Raw genomic sequence first — 10,747 nt, 5'->3', positions numbered from 1 at the left:
AATTGCAGCAAAAATTCGAAATTAGCACCAAAATTCGAAATCATCGCCAATACTGTAGGTGTGGGAGAGGGTGGGGGAATGGTGGGGATAGGGGAGGGTGCGTGGACCTACATGCCGATTGAGAAAAACACTTGACGTTATACTGGGTGCGGTTGGCGTGGTTGGGGGGGGGGGAATTATTTGATCAATTTAATTAATTTGCATATCAGTCAGATATCAATTTGATATCAAAATCGTGGTCAGAGCCCCATCACCCTACTTTTCACATACACCATGAGAATCTCAGCTCATATATCAGTAATACAATAATCTGTGTCTCAGCGCATTTCACATATCGAAAAGCTTATGATGAGGCAGCGTTTGTGGAGAACATTGTGATAAAACGTCCAACAACTGTGAATGCGATGGACTGAGTGTAGAAGACTTGAGCATCTGTAATGATTCTAGAATGAAATTTTCACTCTACAGCGGAGTGTGCGCCGATATGATCATCAGTGATATTTATAATTTAAGGTATCATTGCGAAATGCTTCAAGCGCGATGAAGTACCTGTTCATTTATACAACTCATTACAAAGTTCCTGTGAGTGATGAAAAATTGATTACATGATCATGCAGTAATTATGCGTACTCAGCCGATTCTTCGGGAGATTTTGTGATGATTCAGATTATATGTAGCCATGTATCAGTCCTGACCTCACCCTTTTATCCTGCCTTGAGCAATCTGTTATTGAAATGGGTGGTAATTCTGATGCGCAGGCTATTGCTGCATTGGAATTCATCTTCTTCAAATCCTCACAATAAGAAGGACGAAACGTTGCACACATGGCAGGAATGAACCAGTAAACTTTATTGCCGGGCGGTGTGGCCGAGCGGTTCTAGGCGCTTCAGTTTGGAACCGCGCGACCGCTACGGTCGCAGGTTCGAATCCTGCCTCTGGCATGGATGTGTGTGCTGTCCTGAAGTTAGTTAGGTTTAAGTAGCTCTAAGTTCTTGGGGACTGATGACCTCTGAAGTTAAGTCCCATAGTCCTCAGAGCCATTTTGAAAAATTTTTGAACTTTTTTTCTTCATTATGATAAACTTTAAGAGTGGTTCGTTTGTGATTGTCGAAAACACTCGAAACCTTCCTCAGGCTCCCTTTCCCGTTGGTTTGCAGCACCATTATAATTAATAAAAGCCTTTCGAACTGAAAATCTGTTTCAATAGTCTGTGACTGCGCTGATGTAGCCGGTACTACGGAATATTGAAACAGCTACCATTAACAGAAAGTTAATATCACCAGAATTCATACTGTGCTAAATTTTAAGCATGCTTATTGGTTACAGGAATGTGGAGTATTTTTAATTATTACTTTATTGTCTTTGGGATCAATCTGTCCCTGAACATATGAGTAATTATCTACTTCAGTTCGTACCAGAGTAGTTCATGCTTTGCCTTCACAATGACGCAATTCATGTCCTTGAAATATCCCATCATCATTTTAAGCGGCGTACGTGCACGTAATTATTGATAGACACTTAATGACCCATCTGTGAATCGTCCTGCATATTCTAAGCCATTAAAGTACTAAGTTGTTGCAGTCAGTACATTGTAATGCCAACGTTTCTTGTATGGTCAGTTTCAACAGCATTCAGTTCGTATCTTATTTCTTGAAACAGGACATAATGTGTCGCAATTGGTAGATAATGTGGGGTCAGCTATAAATAACTTCTTCCCCCGAATATTCTATGGCATAGATGCACCCTTCAGATACACGCAAGTGAAACTTTGTGCAGTAAGTGATTTAAATGCAGGTGACGATTTGGGACCCTACAAGTGATACTGATGTTGACACTTGGCACTACACTGCAAGATGACTTATATTTTCTCCCACATCATTGGACAAAATTAATAAATGGTCAAGGCATGCTATTTCGAGGAACAAGCGACAACATTCGTGATTACAATAAATTTATTACAAAAAACGAGAGTGAAATTAGGCTAAAAACAGAAGTAAACAAACCCTACTTCAAATCAAGCCCTAGTTAGTACAATCAAGTTCAGTTGATAGAACGGGAGAATGGGTGAAATAATTTATACTTCACCTCCAACATTAAATGTATGGATAATGCGATCTGAGTGAATTTACTTTGGCTGATAGTAACTGTGAACCACTAAGCTGCAAGCTAGTATTATATGCGTAAACTTAACAGCGAGTGCTGATGTTTGAAAGAGGACGCCACGGATGCTGAGAATTCACCTTAACGGTTCCTAATGCATGGGACCTGCAAACTGCTCACCGTGCACCTGCAGGAGCCCGCAATACTGCGACCAGCCTTCCTCTTCATCGACCTGAGTCTCATTCTCTCGTCCCAGGATCAGCCACCACGTCTCTGGATCAAATCTTAATCTATGATCTAAAACAAATCAAGGCTCTCGTCCTAGTGTCCAATCAGCCTCCCATCATGGCCAAAGCCTGAATATCTTTCTCCGTCTCTTCACTATCTATTCCAAAAACACCCCACATGAAGTACTTTCAAAAACTAAAAATATCAATAGAAAGGCGGCAGCGCTTCCTTACGCCAATCACATTATTCTGCTCTCTCAATACAGACTCCGTACAGAAGATGGGCAAATTTTATTCTTTCATAGTTATCACTTTCCGCGACAGAGGACAGACGTCGTTTGGTAAGTTTTATGGCGTCACCGTCAGATTCCCATTCAAAGCTCTGTGCCTCTGCTCGCGTGGCAAACCTCTTGGAGTGGGTGTCTACGTGACTTCTAAATATCGCAATGACCATCCCGACGACGACGTGTTGGGTGTTCCGCCAAGCCGGCAGATTGCAGTCACTGAGTGAAATGCATTCTAGATCCTTATAGATACGGATCTCGCAGTTAGGTGCACGGGAAACATTGTCATGCATACTTGCAGAATCTGATGAATGTACTCTTCAGGACAAGGATCAATTGTCAGGCCACTGTTCCGTCGCAACTTGGCTAAACAAGTTGTAAAAGACTCTGTTGCAAGCTACTGGGACGATGTACTGTGGCTTTCCACCCTCTTCATAACAGCAGCGACTAAGTCTCAGAGACCCAGCCGGTATACCTGCGTCTGCATCCGTTCCTTGATCCCTGAACTGAAACCATTAAAGCGGCATATTAACTATCTATCGCCTGCAAGATTCCCGTCGTCCAACTAAGGCTGCAATTGTCCAGGAAAACACTCTACCAAACAGAAACTCGCACCCATCATCTCAAATTACTCCCCCAATTAGATTCTAAGGAGCTCAGTATCCAACCACTGTCAACCATCTATAATAAGCATAGTATGAGTCAAAGTGCCTTCCTAACTTGATAAGAAGTCCTAATTGTGAATGTCCACATGATTTGAATAATTAAACGCAATCAAAATCAGCAATTCATATAAAAGAGCACACAAGTTCATAACACTGGAATGATGTAGATAAATGCACTGCAAAGAATCTCCGGATGTTAACTTCAGTGTTGGAGCTCTGCAAACTTCAGTTATGGAAGTCTTCTTCGTAAAGATGTAGATATCAACAGGTGTCTGAGATGGGTCATACCTTGGTGTCATTTGTGTCATCTGAGTATCCGTACAATGCATCATGTTGCAGATAAGCTGTCTCTCCATCATTGAGTACTTCACTTAAACAGTGTGTTGAACATTCTTGAATTTAGTTACTGCTTGGCAGTCCCTATCTGGCCTGTACCTACATTCACACATTGGGATCTGCTGTGGGTCACTTGGTAGGCAGTGGTAACGAGCGGTATACTGAATACATTTAGCTGTGGCTCGACAAGTGGTGGTGATGTAGACTATGAAAGCTCAAACAGCTGTGTGTGCTGCTCCGGTATATTAAGTAGTCTGACTGCGTGGGGACGACTTAGCTGAGGCTTGGCAAAAGACAGTGCACATATGGAAACTCAAACAGTTATGTGTATACAGCTCTGATATATCAGGTAATACTGATTTCAGTTCCAATGCATCAGGGAGAGAATTCACTAAGGGAGAATTAAACGGTAAATTGTAAGTACCGTATATGCAGAACAAGATGCACATACACAATAAACAGTAATGAACAATGAGAAAGAGAGGAATGTGTTACTACCTACACTCAATTGCATGAGTCAGTTTTTCTGTTTAGAGGTGGTGGCAGATTTCTGCTGATGCTTCAGGATTATGGACTTTTCAGTACGTCATAAACAACAGGAATGGCGATTCTATCTGACATGCCCAGACAAGTGGTGAGAGTAAACAACTATAGCACGAATGAAAATGTAATAACCACTTTTTGGGCTGGTGAGGAAATTATTTCGACAACTCATACAACAGTTCATTGAGGTTGCTATCCTAGGTTGCCATATTGGGTTATGAGACAAGGATGACCCTGGATGGACTCACATGAAAATTTACAGTAGCAGGGATTTTGCTTCTCCATTGACCTTCCACCATCCTAGATTCACCATGTTTGATTATGACACCACAGTCTTGAGCATAATGGATCTGTCATCACGGAAAATTCCGGCTGAACCAGTATGCATTGGCCAATAGGATAACTTCCCAACCTCCATTTCTTGAGTTTCCCACAATTTGAACTTCGCTCACGTGGCCTAGAGCGGAGGGGGAGGAGAAAGGATGAAAGGATGGATTTGGTAACAATGCAGGATTTGCCAGCTCTCGTCTAGCCAGCCTGCTTGTGACGGATAGTGAAATGTTAATAATCTGAGCACCGGATCCCAAATGTTGTAAATTGATACCTCTGTCCTTTTTTATCCGATATTATGACATCTTTATTAAGACGGACTCCTTAGTAATACTCTTCCAAAAACCTTGCGATTGCACCTTGCTAATGGAGTAACTGTGTTTTAATTTAATTAGCGAGGAGTGTTCTGTAAAGATTATGACCTTGTTCTTTTACAGAGCAAAGTAATGATCATCTGAATTCCATTTGGTTGTAGGACGTTTTCCTTCTAATGGACAAAGGATTTATAATTTATAAGACAAATAATTCAGGTAGACATAAACGACCATAACTTGAACTTTTCAATAGAACTGAGAGCACAGCATATAAACTCTTGAACAGAAAGAAGGGGCGCAGACGTTGAAGAATGCACTCGCTACAGCTGGGCAGTGTCTCCCTTTCCTGTGTAAAATTCTTTGCTTTTAGAAGTGGTCATTACAGCCACCCGAAAAGTTATCTGCAAGTAATAAGAAGGGAAGATCATACTCGATGTAGAGCGATAGTCTAACTATGATGCCGAGCACAGTATTTGATATCCATAGAGATGGCTAGCACCAAATCAGTATGATAGTGGCACAGCGTACTACATTACATGTACTATCACAACATTTCAGAACCTACATATATACCACTGTGGTTTCATCCTTCGGTGAAGGCTGCTAAGTGGTTTTTGCCACATAATTTTAGTATAGAATGACTCTGACACGTGTAGTATCCGACAAAGGTTAGACTGTGCATTACATGATATGACATATAATTAGATAATAAATAACTTATTAGGTAAATATGTCCTTAAACTGAAAGGTAGATTCAACACAATGGTACTTTACTAGGCATGGTCCCATTGGAGGTGGTACATTTCTTCCTCCCGATGTTTGAACTGGCAGTTTAAATCTACTCTGACGTGGGCTCCCAACCATCGTGTGTAACTCGACATTTCACACGTTCTTTGTCGGAGATGAAATAAGCAATGTGTTCTGGCGTAAACGCCGGCCGAAGTGGCCGTGCGGTTAAAGGCGCTGCAGTCTGGAACCGCAAGACCGCTACGGTCGCGGGTTCGAATCCTGCCTCGGGCATGGATGTTTGTGATGTCCTTAGGTTAGTTAGGTTTAACTAGTTCTAAGTTCTAGGGGACTAATGACCTCAGCAGTTGAGTCCCATAGTGCTCAGAGCCATTTGAACCATTTTTTCTGGCGTAAACACAAGCACCGAAAAGAAGAGGAAGACTGCAAGACCAGGGAAGGCAGTGAGGCGACGTCGACCAATAACGCGCTGACCAGGACGTTATCACGATAGGAGCGGCATCTAGCCGAAGTGAATATAACCGCCGCCCCTGTCAGCCTCGGCGGATGTTAGTGGACAGTATTCGCTTAGTATTAGCACGGCCTAGCAGAGAGTGCTTCAATAGTAGCTGTTAGTGATCCACAAACTGTGTGTCAAACTTGTATGAACATTATATATAGCAAAGGACGCGGATTTATGTTGCATTTCGCTAATCGCTTGCGACACCATTGTATATTCTAAGTTAAGTATTGCCAATCTGCTCTAGTGAAATAAAACTACTTATGTTATTTGCTTGAATTGTTGTGTAGCATTCCCAAAACGCAGCATCCCTTAAGCACCCTATACGAGACGAGTGGGCAGGACCCCACATAATGGGTGCTTAAAAAGTTCTGGAACAGGTTGAGGTCTAAGCGCACCCATTTGCACTGGTAGTCTGACGTTTACAAACAAAATGACTTCATTCTCCATTTTTATCCCTCGGCCGACGTTCTCTTGCCAAAATGGGCTGCGTGTGATTTAGCATTTAGTTAAATATATTTTATACTTAGAACACTCAACCTTAGTGGAAACAAAGGCAGGCCGTTGTGGCCGAGCGGTTGTCGGCGCTTCAATCTGGAACCGCGCGGCCGCTACGGTCGCAGGCTCGAATCCTGCCTCGGGTATGGATGTGTGTGATGTCCTTAGGTTAGTCAGGTTTAAATAGTTCTAAGTTCTAGGGGACTCATGACCTCACATGTTAAGTCCCATAGTGCACAGAGCCATTTGAATCATTTGGAAATAAAGTCCCTCCCGGTTAAAAAAAATTCAAATGGCTCTGAGCACTACGGGACTTAACTTCTGATGTCATCAGTCCCCTATAACTTAGAATTACTTAAACCTAACTAACCTAAGGACATCACACACATCCATGCCCGAGGCAGAATTCGAACCTGAGACCGTAGCGGTCGTCCGGTTCCAGACTGTAGCGCCCAGAACCGCTCGGCCACAGCGGCCGGCCCCAGGTGAAAGGAGAAATACCGAAACGGTTGGATTTGTGGTTCAAGTTGACTATAGGTATAGGGTAGACATAATTACCCACCGGGATACCCTCAATGAAGCATTTTTTTTTTTTTTTCACCAAGCAAAGTTTACAGTTTTCAGGCAACAGTAGATTGGTAGTCATAAATATTTAACTGTAATTTCGAGAACATGTAGTTGCTACCGTGAATGGTGATGATGGTGTTAATCTCGCATATTCACCTTCAGTGCGTTGCATTTCTCCCAATGATAACTAACTTGGCGGATATCTCGTTTGAAGTAGTCTTTATTTTCGCTGTTCAGAAAACGTTCCAATCAAACATATTAATTAATTATATAACCTCGTTGCCCTACTGGAAACGCTGCTACACAATGCTTTCGTCATCTGACGAAAGAGGAAGAAGTTACTCGCTGTCATTCATGGCAGTATAACGAGTGAAGCAAGAGTTCATAGACAAATGAAGCAGCGTACTCACTATTTCCTGTGCAGAACGAGTGGAAGGATTGTCGTGGAGCAAAAGCACACCCAAGAACGGCTTCTCGCGACGCCTCGTCATTTCAGTTGAGAGATTTTAGTAGACTACTCGTAAGAGGTTTACATCTTACGATCATAATTATACTGTAAGCACCACGCCATAACAGTTGCGAAGCACTCAGCATCATCACGCCCGACGGTAGCAGGACGTTCACCATTTTCGACGGTAGCGAATCCACATTGTTCCACTGCTCGTTTAGCTCCTGTCTCCCGCGGTTATAGTGACACACGTAGCACTTTATCATCATTAGGCATGCAAGGAAGTAATTTGGATCGGCCTGACACAGCTGCAACATTTCCGCTGTTGCCTCTGCTCAGCTGGCTTTTAGCATGTGTGTGCGCAACCAGGAGGCGGTGACATTTGCCATTTAAAAAATGACGTTGTAGGTATTGACAACTGATCCAAGAGTGGCTTTCACTTTTTTAACCATCGTCTCGTCTGTGAAATACCGATTTTCGGGCATTAGGACCTTCACTTCTCTTGCGGCTCGCAGTTCTTCCGAAAGATAGTCTGTCACCTCATTACTTCTCATTCAGACTCGTGTAACCACACTGGAGCCGTCTGCACCTACTGCCCAGTGTATCGTATGACAGTACATTGTTGCCTCTCATTTCCATCTCTTACTAAGGACTGTTGCAGTGTTGAAACGCAAAAGACGAATCATCACACGGCGTCCCACTTTATTTCCACGAGGACATGATATGTGAATTGAGGTGGCAATCATTAAAACAAAGGCGTTTTTCGCTGCGTCATTATCTGCTTGTGACATCTCAATCACCAACGTTCTCCTCCGATTGTGGAAATATTCTGTTAGCGCCCACCTACACGTGGAGAAATGATCATGGTGATAAAATAAGAGAAATCAGAGCTCGCACAGAAAGATTTACGTGTTCGTTTTTCCACGATCCGTTCGAGAGTTGAAGGGTTGAGAAATAGCTTGAATGTGGTTCGATGAACCCTCTACCACTCTTTTAAGTGTGAGTTGCAGAGTAATAATATAAACGTAGATGAATCGGTAGTCTGCGCTATCTTCGTATGGCGCCTCTAGTGGTATGCTGCCCTGTCGTGGCATGGGTATTTGAATGTTTACCAGGAGTGCTGTCATATAGCAGCAAACGAAGTTAGCACATACGTAAATTTCTTATTTCTAGGAGACAGTTAAACTTGTATTTAAACTAGGAAACACGTATTTCTCAGACAGACTGTTGGGTTTTCTACATGCCCTTTGCCTGCATGTTCCATGCATCATTCTGGACGATAAATAGTAATAATGTGGAACGACAAATTTTACATTCACATTGCAAATTATTTTTCCAAATATGGCTGCATGCAGAATTTTTATAAGATTTTTTTAAATATATAGATCTTAAGTAACTAATTCCCACCGACCTCCTTTTACAAATTACGGTAATAGAATTTCTTCTACGGAATAGAAGGATTTGCCTAGAATAAACATCTTCAGTTTGTTTCCAAATTTTATTGTAGCGTCTGTCAGAAACTTTATATCTCTGTAAAAGTGATCAAAACGTAAGGACGAAATATATGAACTACAGTAATAAATTCTAGACTCTGTGGAAATGAACAGAAAGTGGCAGAGCATGTTGCCAGAGGTCCTCCAGTCGTGGGAAGGAACAGATACAGATAATGTGTGTCAGTCTGTGAGCAGTTATGGTTCACTGAGGTGGTGGTCTTCATTAGAGCGTGGTACGGATAAAACAGTTGGATGACTTTACAAGGGGAAGACCGATCGGAAAACTGGGAGAAGGATGAAGGACTTCTTATAGGAAATGACAATGGAACATGAGGTCGTAGAAAGAGTCACGTTATACTGTCAAGATGAGCAATGTGGCTCATAAAGGAATTGAGTCTAGTCCAGTAACATACTTCATGCAGGATCTAACTGAATTTACACGTGGGGTAGTTCTAGTCATGTTGATTGCATCGATTGCAGGAGGTGGATAAGCATGTGTGAAAATTCAATGAATAAGACATGGCTAAAAGCTCAAGCACAATATGTGAACAATTAACGGTAAGGAAAATCAAATCGCACCTATTTCCTCATAAGTATTATTTACTTGCAACATTACTGTGTGAACTTACTCAAGTTAAAATAAGCCAAGGTGAAAAGTTGTTGCCGCAGGTGATGGACTGCTAACTACCATGGCACATCACCCTCTGCCCTCTGCTTAGTTCTCACCAAGGGCTCCAAGGACATCCGCGTTCCAATTTGCCCTGAAGGCTTTGTCACCTCTCTGCCTAAATGATTGCCCTCTACCACTACTCGTCTTCGTGACGCCCCATGGAAACCAAAATAAAAAACGTCTCTAGCTGTGAGAGTGGGAACTCTTGTCTAAAATATGGCGTGCTCATTATGTGAAATAGTCTGATCATTTTCGGGAAGTTGTACATCACCTATTCCAATAGTTTGCCAAATCCGACCAACTGTAGCTGAGCCTCGCTTGTCCACCTATAATGGCAGTTTGGAGACCCGCTATAGAAAGTATCGCAGACGGTGTGTGGACCACGCCAGGTGCGACCAGTTCGGGGAATCATTAATCCCCGAAAAGACAGACGCCACTGGCCCACCTTAATAGGGGACTGATGACCTCAGATGTTAAGTCCCATAGTGCTCAGAGCCATTTGAACCCACCTTAATGGCTGTGGTGAAACGCCCCCGGTCCTTATCTATACAATGGCTCGGGGTGACCGGTTCCCCGAATACTGACCTGGTTTCCCCTGCGCCGCATAGTAAGGGCATGCTTTGGTCACGGCTCCGCTGTTCTCATCACTAACTACACAAAGGTACAATACTGAAATATATATTGAAATTGAGAGTGGGTAATCTATCAGCGATCATCACTCATGCCCTTGAGGGCAAGCCATGCATTTCGCTTTCATTGAACTCTAAAGAACTAAATGTCCCAATCGTGCTACTAACAAAATATGCTTAATGAATGTGCTTAATCAGCATTAAGCGAGCGTCTGGGTACAGCCTGACGTGCTGCATTACCTTCAAACCTGGTTAAAACTTTAAGCTAAAGTGGTGGATCACGGATTGGTGCTAGTATGGCAAAGTCAAGTAAATGTATAGACCTTCCACGGTCCTACCAAACCTTACCAGAGGAAAGAAAACAGTTCTGTGCCTATTCGACTTATTTTCCTATATT

This window comes from Schistocerca piceifrons, chromosome X (assembly GCF_021461385.2).
Source record: "Schistocerca piceifrons isolate TAMUIC-IGC-003096 chromosome X, iqSchPice1.1, whole genome shotgun sequence".
NCBI lineage: Eukaryota > Metazoa > Arthropoda > Insecta > Orthoptera > Acrididae > Schistocerca > Schistocerca piceifrons.
Note: the sequence above shows the minus strand (reverse complement) of the source record.